Raw genomic sequence first — 19,513 nt, forward strand, 5'->3', positions numbered from 1 at the left:
GGCATGATTACTTTCAAATTTTACAAATTCAACACACACCTGCAGCTTGCAACCTTTAGATCTGATTTCTCCACACTAGAATATGGACTTATATAATTGAGTTGTCTTAGTTTCAATTTTTACAGAACTGATCGTGAACATTGATCAACATTGTCCACAAATTTGGCTTGTTAAAAAATGGTTAATTACTAATGTAAATAGATTTACTTTGCTCCTTATTTGATTTTTTTGAGCTAACTGAGTTTATGATTTGAAATGAAGTGGGCAAGTTCTGTTTATATGGCTATAGAATCCAAAGTGTATGACTCATATTCTCACTTCATTCACCAAATCAAAACTAATTCCTTAAATTTAGATCGTGCTTCTTCATTATTTATTTAAATTGCTCCTCATCATTTAATAGAATAGAATTGCAATTCATCAACATTTATTTAAAATTTAAATCACTCCTACTCACAAATGGTTCCAATATTCCCATAGACAAGTAATGTTCCAAATTTGATAATATTGGGGATTACAAAGGGTCATACAAGAGTAAAGGCATATGTATGCATTGTCAATAAGTGATTGTTTCTTAATCTTGTGTAAGACATAGTGCTGCATAATTAATCATTGTTAATTGGCACTCTCCTAATAAGGAACATTACAAGTTGCTATCCCCAAGTGCATTTACTTTATGAGTTATTAATATATACTTAGTCTAATCATTTTTCACTCACTAATACAGTTAAGAGGATAGGTTGGCTTGTCAGGGTTGGAGTAATACCATGTTGGAGGAAGCTTTTAAGCTAGTGGTATGGATATATATCATGAATCTTTGAGGACGTAGCCCAAAAATAGTTAATTCTTATATGTGCCACAAATCCTTTGATGGAGCCTACTTGTAGAGGGTTTCTAAGGCCCTCTAAAAATTAATTTCCCATCTTTCTTAAGGTTAGTGATGAAAAGTGTAGTGGGGAATTGAATGCTTGAATATGTGTTGTGAATCAACAATTATTTGTTAATGCAATTGAAACACATAATGATGAACATTGATCATTAGGAACTAGCATTCTCCAAGTAAGGAATGTTTTATAACTCCATTTTTGTGCAAGACCTAAACCCTAGTTGGGAATAGTAGTGTAAATCAAATGAGGTCTTAATAAGGGACCTTATAATGGGATCAAAGCACTATCTTGCTATCCTGTAGGGTATTGGATGAAAACAAGGAATCATTCTAAGTCAATAAGAAGAAATCTAACAATGTAATGTATTATGTGTATACTTGGTGTATGTTATGTGTCTTCATGCATTCATGTGTATGTTATGTGTATTATTCATGCCTTCATGCATCAATGTGTATATTTTGCATATCCTTTGTCTTCATATATTCATGCATCCTCAAGTATGTGCTCCATGTGTGTTTCTACCCTTGGTTGGTCTAGAGAAAGATAATAACTAGGAGCAAATAGAAAGATATGAATTTAGGGCATGTTGTTTTGAAAACATTGGTTTTTGCAAACTCAATTGACATCATTTTGGAATGGCCTACATTCTTGTCTCTAGATAAGAGAAAAATGTATAATGATAATATCAAAATTGAACCCTGATAGTAATATTGCAATTTGACTTGCCTACGTATTCTTGAGTGGGAAGTTATAGGGTTCATAGTCCACAATTAGAAGGAGCTTATTCTCTCCTCTTTAAAAGTTCTCTAATCTCTCTTTAACTATTATCTTTAATTAAGTGTAAACTTAGTCCCATCACAAATAAAGATACTCATTGTATTTAGGTGATGGTTCCATCTCTAACATCACCTATCATTATTTGCAAAAAATTATACATATTCATATGGATCATATCACAAATCACACACATCATGATTACAATGGGAACCTGTCTCATATACAAAAACTTGCTCATACACATCATAGGTACACAAATTAACTAGCTTTCCATACATCACATACATAGTAAGTAGCTCCAACAAACATCACAAAGACTATAGTGACTTGCTCACATGTGAATCACAAGACAATAGTGACTAGTTCACATATAATGGCCAATCATTCTCCACCCATGTGCATCCTAAAGAAGTGATTGTTAGTGCATTATGCACTACACTATGGGTCCCATTCCTTTATTTGGTCTTGGCACTAGTAGATAATTGGGAAGGGGATTAGTTTCATCCCATGCTAAACCCAATTGGGTGAATTTTACCATTTCCACTTCAAACTAAACCCAAAAGCATACCATGAGGTTCATCCAATTATCACCTACCTATTCCTCATTAGAAATTCTCTTCTCTATAGTCCCTTAGATAGCCAAGAAATTAATACTTGTGGAGGTAGCCTTATGATAGGTATTAGATATATGTGCCATAGATCCTTTGAGGGATCCTACTCAAAAATGGTTTCCAAGGCCCACAGACAAGTAATTCCCCATCTTTCTCAAGGTTAGTGATGAATAGTGCAACAAGGAATTGAATGTTTGAAAATGTATTGTGAATCATCAATAATTCCTTAATTTAATTAAAATTCATAATGATGAAAGTTGATCATTAGGAATTGGCATTCTCCTAGTAAGGAAAGTTTTATATCATTATTTCTGAGTGGGATCTAAACCCTAGTTGTGAATAGTAGAGTAAGTGAGTAAAAGTCTCAATAGGGGACATTGTAGTAGTATAGTATGCTAACATCCCATTTGAGGAAGGCAATGAGTGGAAAGGAAACTAGTAAGTCTTCAATGGTAGTAGTTCAACTATATATCAACTAAATATTGGTGAGGGTCCAATAGACAATTATTGATTACTAGAAAAGTATCAAAATATTAACTTTGACTCAAATCAAGAGTCACATATAAAATATTCATTGGCTGATGGAGTTTATGATATAATGCTTTAAGATATGAAGTCATCTATTCACCCAAGCATCAAACAAGATTCAACACTCTATCATAGATTATCAAATGATGGGGGCATGCAGAGATAAAAGGGATAAGAAAGAAGAGCAGTCACAAACCTCTACCAATAACACAAAATCCAAGTTATTCAAGTTGATAGATGATAACATGATCATAGAATTGACTAAAGATTTAATGATATCAAGATTACTATACTACTTATGGGGATGATGCACTCTTCATTCCAAAAGATTACTACCACACCACAACTACTCTTTTTCAGTTGGGTAATGAACATGATGCTCTCTCAAGTGTGAGCATTAGTAGGAATATGTTTGAAATGATTATCAAAAACTTGTTATTAGAGAGGATTGAACATACTGTGGAGCTTTTTTAGGGAAGTGGGTCAAATTGGAAGTTGGCAAAAACTGGAACCCTTGGCAAGCTTGGTAGTTTTGAGGACATTCTCTTTGCTAGCAATGACATGTAAGATACACCAATGATAATCACTCTTCAATATGTTATTCATGAGAATGATTACCTTGTGGGTATGGCCTTTGTTGACTTGACAAAGATAACTTTAGGCATTGCCAAGTTTCTTGATGCCAACCAATACTCAAACCTGGAATCTACTCTGATAGCTCTTAGTTGTAGGGAATTCTTGTTACCTCAAGTCAGTGGAAAGTCCACTAATAATAAATGCCTACATGATGTATTGGCAAGTTATAATGTTCTCTTAACTGAAAAGAAGAAATCTGATTTCAAGTCTAGGGATGTTGATCAAGATCTTTGTCACTTGTAAAATGTTTAGTTGATTCATTGAAGGACATAGTTCCAAGTTCAGAGTCTATTGCTGGAGCTTTGGGGGCACTCATCTCTTACATAGATTTGCTTGCAGATGACAGTAATTATGGAAAGTTTACCATTTAACATTATCACATAGGTAGATTTATGTGGCTAGATGTTGCAGCTTTACAAGCATTGAATGTTTTTGAAAGTAAAATAGATGTGAACAAGAACTTTAGTTTATTTGGATTGATGAACATGACATGTATTGCTAGCATGGGGAAGAGACTATTGAATACCTAGCTTAAGAAACCTCTCTTAGATGTAGAAGAGATCAAGTGTAGACTATATATGGTGTAGTCATTTGTTGAGAATGCAACATTATGCCATGATTTAAAACTTCATCTAAAAAGAATTGTAGATATTGACTAACTTGTATGGAAATTTGAAAAGGGTAGGGCCAATCTACAAGATATTGTAAAGCTCTATCATGCAAGGACCTTTAGGTTTTACTGTACTTGATTTTTTATACTATGCATTTGCAATAAACATGGTTTGTATTTTTTCCCTTCTATGATCACATGGATACTTTTGCATTGAACTTATGTGTTTCTTTCACAATAATGACATTGTTCTTTTGAATGAAAGTTGATCATTACGTTATATGTAAATTTATTTTTTTGTTGTGCAATTGCACTTACTAATTAAATGGTGTATTTCATCATCTATGATTTTTCTTAGCTATCATGCTAAGCTTCTAGCTAGTAGATATCACATATTTTACAAGATGAGAACTATGGTTTTCAAGAACTTAAACTATTTTTGGATTATTTTTGTTCACTATAGTTATTTTACATGTGACATACAAGCATACAACTTTCGGTAATCAAAAGTTCACTCAAATGATATCAAGGGGACTTTTCTTTATTGATCAAGGAAAGATACTTGGATGCCTTTGAACTTTGGATAGATGAAGAGCATTTGACAAAGTTTGTAGCACTTGTGAAGGGCTATTGTTGATCTTGATCAACTTGACAATGGAGAGTACATCATCTCAGTTGGTATCCTAGTCTGACAACACTTAAGAGTGAATTAGATGAAGTAGAAGAACAAATTCAAAAGTACATCATAAAGTAGCAGATGATCTGGATCTTCCTATTGACAAGGCTTTAAAACTAGACAAAGGCACACAATTTGGAGATGTATTTAGGATTACAAGGGAAGAAGAACCAAAATTATAGAAGAATTTGAATCCATAGTATATAGTCTTAGAGACATAGAAGGATGGAGTCAAATTCACAAATGCAAAACTTAAGTGACTTGGGGAGCAATATATTAAGTTATTAGATGAATATTTGAGTAGTCAAAGGCAACTTCCTACTCATGTGGTATAGACAACAACAAAATTTACTAAGGTAAGTTTTTCTAAGTCTATTTTTACCATATTTACTATTTAATCTTTGTGAGAAATAATTCTATACATAGTCTTAATAAAAATTTTTCTGATATTGTGTGTTCCTTTTTAATATATTTATGGCTTTCACTCATATGCCCTAACTTGTTATTGAGTCTTGACTATTTTTATTTAAAGTCCTCAAAGCTTGTATGATTACTTCAAATAATAATGGCTAGATTAAGCTATTTCTTTTGCATGCTAATTGAACCTTCCAAAAAGAATGTATTATTGTAGGAAAACTAAATTTTTTGTAGGTGATGGTTGATTTGAAATTTTCTTAATGCCAGTTGGATGATTATGTATGGATATCAAGTAATGTTGTAAGACAAGTTTTGAATGAATTGGTTCTTGAACTCATAGGCCTTTGATAGCATACAATGACAATCTATGTTAACACTTAAGTAGTTAACTCTATGCTTTATATTTCTTTAGGAATTTTTCAAGATTGTATAAGTAATGGAAAGCTGAGGATTCCTCATGGTAATATTTTTTCCAGAAATGACCTGAAAGCAAGGTTACATTTTTGTTTGGTTTAAGATAGCTCCTTTACCCCTTTATGACATCTAACTAAAGGACCATTTGTGATAACATTCATCATTGGAAATGGGGTAATTTTATTTGTACTAAGTCCATAAGCGTACATGTAGACTATATTTTGTTATAGAGAAATGTGTCTCAAAAAATCTAAGCTCACTTTTAAGGATGACTTAGTATAAGATGGTAGCATGACCTTAAGTTCTAGCCACATTTCCAAATTTCATGTCCCATTTCCAATTGTCATCCTCCATTTTGGTTTTCCACTACTCCTTCTAGTTTGTTTATGTTGGTCTTAGATTGGTTTTGACATTTTAGTGTCAACACACTTAACCAAATTCTCAAGATGATGTCAAGTATAATACATATGTTGAGCTACAATGTATGCCGAGCCAGAGAATCCAATAGGTGTGAGTGAACTTCAGGTGCTAAGTGAAGTTCAAGTGCTGAATGATAAGTGATGCCAAGTCACTTTAGGTGTCGATAAAAGTATAGATGCCAAGAAAAATAGAATTACTATAGGAGCCGAGTGAAATAGAATTCCTATATGTGTTGAGCATCAACAACTAGTAAGTGTCGAGTAACATAGAATTAGCATATGAGTTAGTACCTTCACAAACTCATATGTAAACCATTTTTGGAGCCAACATAGGATGAATCTTGAAGGATCTTGAAGATAAGATTTAATCTTTTGCATTACCTATGTAATCAACATGCACCCAATAAGAAAAATGGAAAAGGCATGCAACCAATAGGAAAAGTGCATGAATAGAGCAAGAAATGAAGAGTAAATATAGATCATAGATTCATACCTAACCCTAACACTTTTAAGTATTTAAAAGGAGGAAAGAACCCCATTGTGCATGTAAGAGAGAAGGGTATGGGTGAATTATAGTGAACTACAGAAGGGTGTTTAAAGACGTAGACATAGTAGAACAACATTGCAGAATTAAGTTGATTAAGAATAGAGTGTCATAATTTCAAGAAGAGATAAATAAGACCAAGCAAGGATCAGAGTAGAAAAAGGAAAATAAGGATCTAGAATCAACAATTCAAGATCGCAAGTCATCAGGTCAAGACATTCTACTATACTTTGTAACCATTGTATTGTAAGAATGGAAATCCTATGTTAATAGGTTGGTCTAGCAGCCATATTGGTTTAATAGCCACATTGTAGATCCTTAAAAGGATTGTAAATCCTTTAACAAGGTAACATTCCAAGTGAATGTTTTGTAAATCCTTTAACCATGTTAATTTTTACAGGGTGTAAAGTCTTTAACAAGATAGACCTTTCATAGGGCAGACCATTGGAAGTAGTTTAACTTTGTAACCTTAAATAGTTACTTATTGCTGTAGTGATACTTTGTGGGTGTCATCTCCACCCCAATTTTACCTTCTCATTTTGGAGGTTTTCTAGGTTACCAAATTCTTGTGTTTTCTGTGTTCATGTATGTCTTTACTTTCATGTTTATAAGATGAATTAGATGCATGTGAATATTTTTAGTTAAAAGGTTTTGAAAAGGTTTAAATTAGTTACTTCTAATTCACCCCCCCTCTCAGAAGTAAATCTTCCCACTTGTAAATTCCAAAAATTGGTATTAGAGCCAAGTTCTCACAAGAAGGAGCCTTACAACTTGGATAAAAGATCTAAAATGGAAGTCTACAAACTTGGGAAGATCGTAGAGAATTAGGCAATTGATATACAACTTGCTTTACATACTTCGAAAGAAGCTAGGGAGGAACTAAGAAAATCCTTAAAGAGAAGGAGAGACATTGCCATAGCTGAGAATGATACACAATACAAGGAGATTGAAACCTCAAAATTGTTTTCAAATGGAGATTCCAAAGAGTTTGATGTAGCAATAGCAGACCTAATGGAGAAGAATAGAGCCCAAGCAAAAGAAATTAGAACACTCAAGATTGAAGAAGAATCACAAGCCATTATGCTTTGTGAAGTGACTGAATAGAAGAAAATAGACATTGAAGATAAGGTTATGCTAGAAGAAGACAAGAGAAATTTTGCCAATAGACTAGAAGAGAAGTCAATTGAACTTGCAAGAATTTCAAACATGCAGCTAGACACCCTAAGTCAGATGATGAATCCATGAACTGAATGTCAAGGATATTGAGATCTCTACACTAAAGATGAAAAATGAACAACTACAAAATGACCTAAAAAGAGAGAAGGCAATTGCAAAGAGCTTCAACAAAGCTAATGGGGAAATCAAGTACTTTGAGTAGATGCTAAAATCACCAAGGGCTAGCAATGATACCTCAGAAATTGGATACACCAGCACTGAAGAAGGAGAATCATCCAAGACTATAGAAGAAAGGAGTAAAAAAGGTAAGAACACTAAACCTACTTGTCATTTCTATGGTAAAAAGGGACATACCTCTAATGTATGAAGGAGCAAGAATGCCCATCAGCATGACAAACCTAAGAATGTGAGTCACTATCATAATTGCAAAAAGCAAGGACATCAAGCACATGACTATAGGACTAGGACTATTAGAATGCCAAGATTTGAATGTCATTTCTATAATTGCAAGAAGTATGGACATAGAGCTTTTGAGTGTAGAGAAAAGCCTATGTGGACACCGAATCAGCCAACAAGGGGAAATAACCATGGACATCACTACAATTGGGACTACAACACTAGGTACAACTATCATTACTATTAGGAATATCGACAAATTCCTAAAAATTACATAAGAACACATTTCAGAGGAAACTACAGCAGATGGTTGAGTCAAACCATATGTTTTAGTTGCTTGAAGACTGGTCATATCAGCAGGAATTTTCCTATAAGGTCAAAGGCACTCAACTAAAAGAACAACAAAGGTAAAGAGAAGCTAGATGTTGAATACATCAAAGGAGAAATGAATAAGACATGGAAGAAGAAAGAGGTTAAGTGGTCACATTTCATCAAATTAAGCAAAAAGAGGGCATGTGGAATTGATTTGAAAAGCTTTATCATACATTAGTTCCTAAATAAGAAAGTATTGAAAGGAAGAAATCAGCATGATTAAAGATGCAAAGTTAAAATTTCAAGATTTCACAAGTATTGTCGAGTTTCCCTCAGATGTCGAGTAGAATCCTAGTGCATACCAAGTTGATAGAGGAAGCTGAGTAAAGTGGAAAATTCAGTGGAAGTCGAGTGAAGGTTACTCCTGTGAATGTCGAGTGATGAAAAGCCAATGGAAGCTGAGTAATGCATAAATCCTTAAGAAGTTGAGTGGACAATTGTAAACACACTAAGCATTAAATGTGATAAAAATAGAGTATATTATTGCATTTTCAATCATTTTTACTCATAAAAAATTAAGAGCAAAGATGACAAAGTGCAGAGTGACTTTATAGTAAAAAATCCAGTGTTTAGGTAGATTTCAATAGCAATTTAGCATGATTTCATCAATTTCAAGGTACTTATGTTTGTGTCGAGTTGCACAGTTTCATATTGTCTTTGTGTTCAAACCCTAGATTGCACAAATGACTTCTAGTTCTATGCAAAATCAAGAGAAGGAACCATTCAAGGTCTAGTTAGTGTCCAATGAAGTGAAACAACCTAATTTCTACCCAATTCTAAAGGTAGCATATAATAATGACCCAGCTAGAGCCCTATCTGTCATACCTCCTAAGGTAGTTATGGTCCAAGATGTTAGGAGATGTTACAATTGCAAGATTGGAGCCATAGGTGACATGGAGATGAGGGAAGCTTATGAGAAATTGTGTGATAATGGAATTCTGAAGGAAGAGTCCAAATTGTTGAAAAGAAGGGTTTGACACGAGCCCTAGAATTCCATACAATTTTCAAGTCTAAATGGATTAGGCTAGTGCTTAGCAAAATACATGATGGGAGCTTATGGCTAGAGGATGATCCAATGAAAATCACCAAAAGGGTTGTACATAGAGTGATAGGGTACCCAACCCCAGATCAGCCAAAGACCCTTAGGAGTGATTCTAAGGAGGCAATTGAGAAAAATACTGGTGCCAAATAGAACAAGAGAGGAATGACAATTAATACCATTCAAGACCCTCTTTTTGATTTTTCTATTAAAGTCATTGCACATAAATTCTACCAATCTAGCAGACTTAACAATGTGCCTTGCATTACAGTGGATTTGGGTTATAGATTGGTGAAAAAGGATCATACTTATGATCTTGCAGAATTGCAACTACAACAAATTAATGAGAATTTAGTAGCAATAAGGAGTACCAAGGGAGCCCAATCCAAGTTTTGTACTATTTTGATTTGCATTTTCTTTTATGTGTAGAATGATTTTCCTTCTTTTAGAAAAGTAGTCCAGAAAGAAAATAGGTCTATCATAGCTCAAGTCAATGAATATATTGAACAAATGGGAGCTAATTTTGAAACCCTTATGACTATCTATTTTGAAGACTTCAAGAAGAAAATGAAGCAAAGGCTAAGAATACTAGTTTCCTTAGTAGAAAAGCATGTAAATGATGTATGCTCTCTTGTAGACATTAACTACACCTATATACAAGCTACCATACCAAGAGTTAGATGGCTAAGACCTCTAGGTATGAAATAAATATAGATGAGTCATCAGCAGCTATAACTAAACTACTAGCTAAGGAAGTGGACAAGAGTGCACCACATTTTGGAACATATGATGTGGTCAGGTAAAAATTGGATATGGAGTTAAAAACTTCCTCTACACTGAAGAAGAAGCATAAACTTGTGAAGAAACTTAAGGCCAAGTTTGGTGAGGGCAGGACAGAAGAAGAAGAAGAAGGTGAAGAAGGAGAAGATGATGAAGAGGAACAAGGACAAGAAACACTTGCATTAACCTAAGGCATGGGGGAGGATGCAAAAGAAGAGGAAAGTGTCAAGCAAGAAGCACCCAAAGCTAACACAAAGAAGAGAAAGACACAAAAACAACTAGCTGCATAGCCCAAGCGAAAGAAAAAAGCAACAAAGTCAAGCCTAGCCAAGCCAATTACAAGGGAAAACACCAGGGAAACTACCCAAGTGGCAAAAGAACAAGGGAAAAAAAAGGAAATAGAGCAAAGAGGGCCTACATAACAAAAGAAGAGAAGAAAATATATTGCACCTCCAGAGTTAGATGACGAAATGATAGAGTCTGATAATGAACAATATAGATAGGTAAGATGTTCTACCAAATCTACATTGGAAAATGTTTGTAATAACATTAGAGATAATGCTGATTTAACTAGTTTAAAGACCATTGATTTTAATAAATTTTCAAGGGAAGAACAAAACATAGTGGAAGAGTCCATCTACACTATGTTGGCTAAGTTCAAGACCACCCCACTTGAACTAGACAATTCAATGCCTAAAGAGCTAAGCTCATTAGTTGAAAATAAATGGCATTACTACCTTAATATGGAAAAGGATATAAGGGAGTCAACATTAGCTCGTGTGATGCCAAACCTTACTAAAGGTCAAATAACTAAGGCTAGTAAGAAACATGGGAGAAAATTTGCACCCAAATATAGAGCCTTTTGTATTTTGCAAAATCAAATTGAGGATGTTGTACAGAAATACACACAAATGTGGAAATTAATTTATGAATTGACTATAGTAAAGGAAGGGAAGGAAGACCCCTTTGAAGGAATAAATTATGAGGAAGAAGAGGAGAATGAAAAAAAGGAACAAGGAGAGAAAGAAGAGGAAATAGTGGAGAAGACACAACAAGGTGAAGAGGCAACAACTAAAGAGCAGTAGGAAGAACACAATCTCCAAGACAGTCAAATGCCACCACCAAGTCCTCCACATACAACACCTATAGAAATGGTAATTATTAAGGATGTTCCTAACACCTTAGGTTCGTACATCAATCCATTGACTACAGAGGATCTCAAAAAGATCCTTCACCAAAATGCATTGCAATCACAACTATGCACAAATCCTATTTTGGTGAGTGTGGAAGAATTGCAAAAGGCTATAGTAGAAATTGCAAGGGAGAAGGTGAACACACAAGAACCACCTTCACAACCTCCGATAGCTATAGTAGATCAACCAAAAGAGCAAGAAGCATAGGATACAACCGCTAGGGTTGATCACATAGTCATAGCAACAACAACTATTGAGGAGTTAGTAAAGGAACAAATAGGACAAGATGTTCCTACACACAAAACCAAGGTGTACCTCCTCAAATCATTATCATTGATCAATGTAGTAGAGAAGAATAGAAGGAAGAGGAGATAAACCCCAAAGAAAAAGAGCAAGAGGCAATATAGACATTGGTAAACTTGCCTATTACAGGGACTCCTACCAAGTAGCCAAGCACTAATGCAGTACCACTACAAATTTCAGCACAGGCTTGAGCTCCACCAAGGTAGTAATGGTACTTCACTATGGAGACCCTATAGTTGATGTAGAAATTTTCATACCAAGTTATGACTCCAAGACAATGAACCTAGCTCAGATTAATGAAGTACAAGAGGCACTAGAGAGAAGGAAGAAATAGGAGATACTCAGAAATGAGTATAGACAAAAGCAAGCACTAGGAGAAATCAAAGATATATTTCTTGATTCATTTAGCTTGCCAATACCTGATGAAAAAATGCCCATCATTGAGAAATTATCCAATATAGTGGACTAGGTACAAAACAAAGACCTTGATACAAATGTTAAGTTATTAGAGTGGTTTGAAAAGAAATTTCAAATGAAAGTTAATGAGAAAATATCTAGTGAAATAGCACTTTCACAAGTAGAATTGGCTAAGAAAATTGAGAAAGTTAAAACAATACTTAGGAATATATTTTTATTGTACTCCAAGTTGTGTGATTCATCATATTTCACACATGAAACTAGCCAAAGGATATTGAGCTTGGAACTAAATCTAAAGATATCTAGCACACAGCTACCCAAAGATCTAGCTCAAAGTGAGAAGCATTTTGCAACTACGCTTCACGCCCAAAAGGAGTTAGTTGCATTGATAGTAGAAGAGGCCAATATTAAGGCCAAATTAATACAAATTCAATCTTCTATTACTCCACATCTAGAAGTCTTGCATAAGGAATAGGCCTATGTAGAAAATTGTTTTGAATAAAGACCCAAATCTGTCTACTTTAGAAGGCCTAGTACATCTTGCAGTAGAGACAACCATCCAACACAAATCACTGGAAATTGCCTTAGACAATTGGGATGCTTCTATAAATATGATCATGGAGGTAAATAAAACATTTTTGGCTAAATATTCTATTGATCCTTAAGACCCTTTGACATAAGTGTCAAAAAGGGGGAGATAAATTTTTTTGAGGGAGATGATAATAAGAATGGGAGAGACTACATTCTTTGATGGAAGTAATAAAGAATATCCAAAGGGGGAGATATTCAAATTTTGTGGAAGTAATAAGGAGATATTCGTGTAACACAATAAGGGAATAAAGCCAAAGGGATGCAAAAATTGCAAGAAGATGTAAGCAGGGGAGCAGAAATAGGGTACAAACAGATATAGAGTACATACAAGACAAAGAGTATCAGACACATCAGCATGAGACAAATTCAGCACAAGAGTCTTTGGTTGTAGAAATGGAATATCGGTTATAGAATTGGCATATCAGCTCAGGGGGAGTTACAAATTTTTGAGGTATACAAAATTTTGAATAAGTTTTTGAAGTTTTGTACATATGCCAAACAAGAATGTGAAGTATACTCATAATTCTTAGATTCATAATGCTTAGTTAAGTTTTTTTTCCACTCATGTCAAAGGGGGAGATTGTTGATCTTAGATTGGATTTCACATTTGAGTGTCAACACACTTAATCAAATTCTCAAGATAATGGTGAGTATAATACATATGCCAAGCTACAGTGTGTGTAAACTAGAGATTCCAATAGGTGTCAAGTGAACTTCAAGTGCCAAGAAAAGTATAGATGTCAAGCAAACAAAAATTACTATAGGAGCCATGTGAAATAGAATTCCTATATGTGTCGAGCATCAGCAACTAGTAAGTGCCAAGTAACACAGAATCAGCATATGAGTTTGTATCTTCACAACCTCATATGTAAACCATTTTTGGAGCTAACATAGGATGAATCTTGAAGGATCTTGAAGATAAGATCAAATCTTTTTCATTACCTATGTAATCAGCATGCAACCAATAAGAAAAATGGAGAGAAGGCATACAACCAATAGTAAAAGTGCAAGAATTGAGCAAGAAATGATGAGTAAATATTGATCGTAAATTCATACCTAACCCTAAGGCTTCAAAGTCTTTAAGAGGAGGAAAAAACCCCATTGTTTGTGTAAGAAAGAAGTGTATGGGTGAATTATATCGAAAAACAAAAGGGTGTTTAAAGACTTAGATAGAGTAGAAAAACATTGTAGAATTTAGTTGATCAAGAACAAAGTATCAGGATTTCGAGAAGAGGCAAATCAGATCAAGCAAGGATTAGAGTAGATAGAGTAGAACAAGGATCTAGAATCAGTAGTTCAATATTGCAAGTCATCAGGTCAAGACATTCTACTATACTTTCTAACCATTGTATTGTAAGAATGGAAATCCTATGTTAATAGGTTGGTCTAGCAGCCATATTGGTTTAATAGCCACATTGTAGATCCTTAACATGATAGTAAATCATTTAACAAGGTAAAATTCCAAGTGAATGTTTTGTAAATCTTTTAACTAGGTCACTTTTAATAGGGTGTAAATTATTTGACAAGATAGGCCTTTCATAGGGTAGACAATTGGAAGTGGTCACACTTTTTAACCTTAAATAGTTATGTTGGTGTTTGAAAACGCTGGAGGGTTTTCAATTATCCCCATTAGAATATGACATATCTAGGGGCAGCTAACTCCCATTCTCAATATATCATTTCAGACACAAGGCCAACTATAAGGCTTGACCCTTCTTCTACTTCAAGCTTGGCCAAACCTAGGTGGGTAGACCTCAAATTCAAATGATACCGTACTAGTGCAAAAATATATCGCTGAATCTATTAAGCAAATTTTACCCTTATTTCTCCTAATGACTCATGAAATGACACAGATCTACAGTAGCTGAATGGAAATCTACGAATCTCATAAGCTGAGTGAGGGTTAAACATTTTAGATCTTTCAACATGACAGGAAAAGAACGTTTGATTAATAATGTTGAATTCAACAAACCCTCAGATATGCAGCAGTAAGACTTTGATGATCCTATGACTGACTAGTGCCTAATCCATTGGGCAAATCCATGAATCAAATGCATACATATGGATATCTGATACTTATTTATATATTCAAATATTTGATCCATCCATCCACCTTATGAATAAACATCTATGCTCAATCCAAACCTCATTCTTACATAATACCCTTCTCAATAAACCTACAACCCTATTGATTCACTAAAGCATTTACATAACCCCTTGAGTTAGAAGCAACAATAAGAAAAAATATAGCCTTAAGGGACTGCAACTACAATCTAGGCTCTTTGTTCAAAGATCGTAAAACATTGAACCTCACTGAGATAGGAGACAAGATTCAAGATGAAACTCAACTTGTTGCTACTCTTTGTATTATTTCCTTGAAATTATATAGTCATATGCATGATAAGAAAAACATGAAACAACCTAATAGAACTGAACTATCTGTATATTCCTTCCTACTGCTGTTCACATGAGAGAATTATGCTAAAAAATATGGTGTCTTAGTATTGGGAATGCATCAAGACTGGAACCAAAAACCTGGTATCACAGTAATGTGCAAGTTTTCTCCAAAAGACAGGAACCTAAACAATCATAAAGAAAGAGATTGATATCGAGGAAGGAATTCCCAGATCTGCTCTGCAACTGACATGTGTGGTGATTCCCTTTTAAAAGTGTGGTGGGCTCTCCTCAATGCAGGCTAAGGTTTTCCCCTTCACTCATGGGTTGGTGTGTCTTCTCTATTGCTCAGGCTGCTCCCCTATTTCTACATGTTGTGGGTGACCATCTATGCTATGAGCTTCCTTCTTTCCATTGGGTGGTTTGTTCAACGTTTTGCCATGTCAAACTATTTGTAATTTGAATGAAGCCTCCTCTTCAAAGCATTAACTATCCTACTGCTACTTGAATCAATCCCATTGAAAAATGATTTGAAGTAAATCATGGCATTGTCAACATTACAACATCATCTCAATTTGTCATCAGAGCTAGCATATAACATGGTGTCCCACTTCTTTGAAGTTTGTCGAGTCTACTACCTCTGTGTGCTTCATTGAGCTTGTTTTATGTGTGGAGAATTCTACACAAAACTATAGTTCCCCTTTTGTACATGTCTGCTAAAATGTGAATCTCTAAATCTCTTACCTGGCATGGTTTTCCTTCAAAATGGTGCTTCCAACTACACTTTCTTCTAGCTGGCTCTGGTCACGTTGACTTACTTACATTTTCAGGCCATTGATTCTCCTTTATAAGTTGCGTGGGTTCCTCTTTGTATCTACTGGTAGCTTTTGTTTTTCTTTATATAAAGTATTGGTTTTCTCTATAAAAAATTGAATACTCTCACCCAATACATCTACCATAGATGATGATGTAGTTTCATTAAGTTTTAATTATGAAAGATCTTTAGTTGCAAGCAGTTCAGTTTCACTAGTGTCTATTAAATCTGGCATCTCAATAGCAATAGGTCTAGGAGAACCATTTGGCTTTTCTCTTAAAGATGCCTATGGAGATTCTAAACAAGCAACTACTACATCCTTGTTTTCTTGAAAAAACAATGCCAGAATCTCAAAAGAATTATCTTCTCTTTTTTGGCATAACATTGGCTCCAGAACACACATAGCTTTCAACTACATGTATATGAGCAAATGAATTTCATGAGATTTGATCGACCCTCAATGACTTCAAAGGAGGATATCTCTATTATAGTCAACTGTCTAGTTCTTATTAAATATAAGTCTCCATTTGAAGCAATATCCTTCACATTTTATCAATCTGGAGAAATCAGTCAGACCCCAAAGTGGGTCCGGCTAAAAAAAAAAATTGTTTCCAGACAACTGAACCGACAAATTGATCTATTGATCATCTCAAACTGATTAGAATCAAGTTCGAGCACTGAACCCTCATTTAAAACTCATTTTACCATAGATCTGCAAATTGTGAATTTCATGTCAAGAGGTCCATTGACTGGCCTTAAAAACTAATCCAAACCTCTGACCAGGCTCTAAAATCTGGCACACTGACTCTTTGTTCTGCATACTTTCACCCTGTTAGATCTCGTCTTATGATGAATTCAGGGTCAAAAGATATTGATAGTCAAAGTTACCCTCTTAGAATTACCTACATGAAAACATGTCAGAAAACAACAAATTGCATTTGGAATTGGCTTTGAAAACTAGGTAAATTGACACTTGAGAAGACAAAAACTAGGGTATTAGTTCACTGTCATGAGGAGAGTATGAATCTATGATTTGGGCTCATGAAAAATCATGGGGCGCATTTGGAAAGGGTCTAAAGTTGGCTACTTCAATTTGCAGGACAGTGATCAATAGTAAAAATAGAGTTTTTTACAAATGGAAAGGCCCCGAAAATGTGCGTAGATGGATTCGTCAAGACTTGCAAACTGACACACTTGTAGTATTTTTGGAGTAGAATTCATGGGAACAAACCATTTGATCTCATCTATCACAAATTAGGAGTTATGACATCACAAACAGGGCTTCTGAAAAATCTGCAAATGCCGACACCAGTAAAAAGATATAAATTGCATTTGGAATTGCGTTTGAAAAATGATCAAACGGATTCATCACGATCTAAAAACTTGAATCATAACAATTCTCTAACGTCTACAATAAAACACAAAAGTAATTTTAGCATTTTGGTCAACTAGTCAAAATTTATAACACGTCAAATAGGGCTTCCCAGAAATTTGCACAATTATACAAAAACATGAAACAGTAAATGACCAACTTTGAGGGGTTTGCAACCTATTCAAACCCATTCAAAATGGGCTAAAAATTGGAACACGTGTTCTTTGATATGAATACTACACATCCCCAAATTGGTGGGTCATAACACATTGCTGGGTAAAAGATATTCAAAGACAAACTGGGCCTCCTATCACTATTTGACACTTTGGCAAAAATGCAAATTTTGACACTAGCTCAAAATCGAACTTCACAAAATGGCTCAAAATGATGATTTAACTTCATGGAACAAGTAGACACACTGAATGCAAGGTGGTAGAAACATTAAAGACCTCTTGGGGCTCGAAAGTATAGTCGGGTACAAAGGTATTTATGGGGCTTGATTTGACTCAAAATTGAAAATAGACGCTCAAAATGGGAATGCAATTTTGAGTGCCAACAAGTTACATATTGCTGCAGTGATACTTTGTGGGTGTGATCCCCACCCCAGTTTTACCTTCTCATTTTGGAGGGTTTCTGGGTTACCAAATTCTTGTCTTATTTGCGCTCATGCATTTGTTTACTTTCGTGTTTATTAGATGAACCAGATACATGTGAATGTTTTTAGTTAAAAGGTTTTTAAAATGTTAAAATTAGTTACTTCTGATTCACCTCCCTCTCAGAAGTAAATCTTCCCACTTGTAAATTCCAATAGTTTAGACCATTTTTCATATTGTGTATATTAATGGAGATGCTCTACTCTTAAGTAGAGCTTGAGAGCCCATTGTATCATATCAGGTGTAAAGAAAATTGATTTTGAAGTTGATAGTTTGGTTTTTTGAATCTTGAAGTGCTAAATTAATAATACTTGTAATATGTTCTTTATATATCAGCAATATTATTAATGTTACTTATCACTTCCTGTTATGATTAATCTGAAGTGTTCTAGAGATTTCTTCATCAATATTAATTCAGAATTCTAGCTTCATATGATTAATCTATTATGTTGCATGTAGGTTTTTGAAGTGATTGCCAATATACTTTTTGAACTGAATGTTTTGCTTAATTTTTCTAATCTTTATGTGAGCTATTTGAACCATATGTGAGGCCAGATATCACTTCACTGATAAATTCTTTTCCAAAGAATATGTTTTCAATTTTATTTTTAATATTTGAATTGTCTCTAAAATTACGTTGGTTGTGCCTTGTTAAATAAAATATATGTTTTCCATGTCTTTGAGTTATTAGGAGGAAGGGGACATTATACTTAAGGGGAGCAGGCATCCTTTTGTTGAAGCTCAAGATGGTGTAAATTTCATACCAAATGATTGTTGTCTTGTGAGTTGTGTAAATAGGATTCAGATGAATGCCTACTTTTTCACCTTTACTTTCCTTCATTACATTACAATAATATTTTTACCTTTGTAATAATGTTAATCATATGGTTGTTTTCTAGGTGAGGGGTAAAACTTGGTTCCAAATCATCACTGGACCAAACATGGGAGGTAAATCAACTTTCATTAGGCAAGTATGGTGTTTTATTTCAACTATGGCACTACAGATCATTTATTTTCCTTTACATCACCCTACTTAGTATGTTTTCAATTTATATGTTTTATTTTAAAAGTGAACTGAGTCAAATTAAACTAGATATTTTAAAATTCTATGATTTTGTTTTGGTCTGGATATTGTTTGATCTAGCACTATAGGGCCCAGACACTAAGAATTGCCAAAGTTGATAGTATATTTATGTGAGCAATTAAGGATTATTGTAGCTTTAGCCTTAAACTATAGTTGCATCTCGGTGATTCTACTCTTTTTTTCTATAAAGAAATCTAGAAGTTTCTTGTTTCCTACTTTGATTTAGTGGTGTTTGGAGTGATTTAGTTCTTTATAATACTTGCATGATCCTTCCTTCTAAAAGTAACTAGACCTTATAATTCTCTTTTCTCTTGCCCAATCTCTAGAATCTTTAGTGAATGTTTTTCTTACTTTAAGTTCTTGTGGGAATAATCATTTTTTTTTAGTTGTGCTGATCATGTTATTTTGTG

General features: G+C 34.3%; 1 pseudogene; it reads left to right on the plus strand.

The window, feature by feature from the left end:
- The first annotated feature begins 2,388 nt into the window (after positions 1-2,388).
- LOC149561085 (DNA mismatch repair protein MSH2-like) overlaps positions 2,389-19,513 on the plus strand; it is a 111,427-nt pseudogene continuing 94,302 nt past the window's right edge.

Source organism: Cupressus sempervirens, chromosome 4, assembly GCF_028749045.1.
Source record: "Cupressus sempervirens isolate cs-2001-9-10 chromosome 4, ASM2874904v1, whole genome shotgun sequence".
NCBI lineage: Eukaryota > Viridiplantae > Streptophyta > Pinopsida > Cupressales > Cupressaceae > Cupressus > Cupressus sempervirens.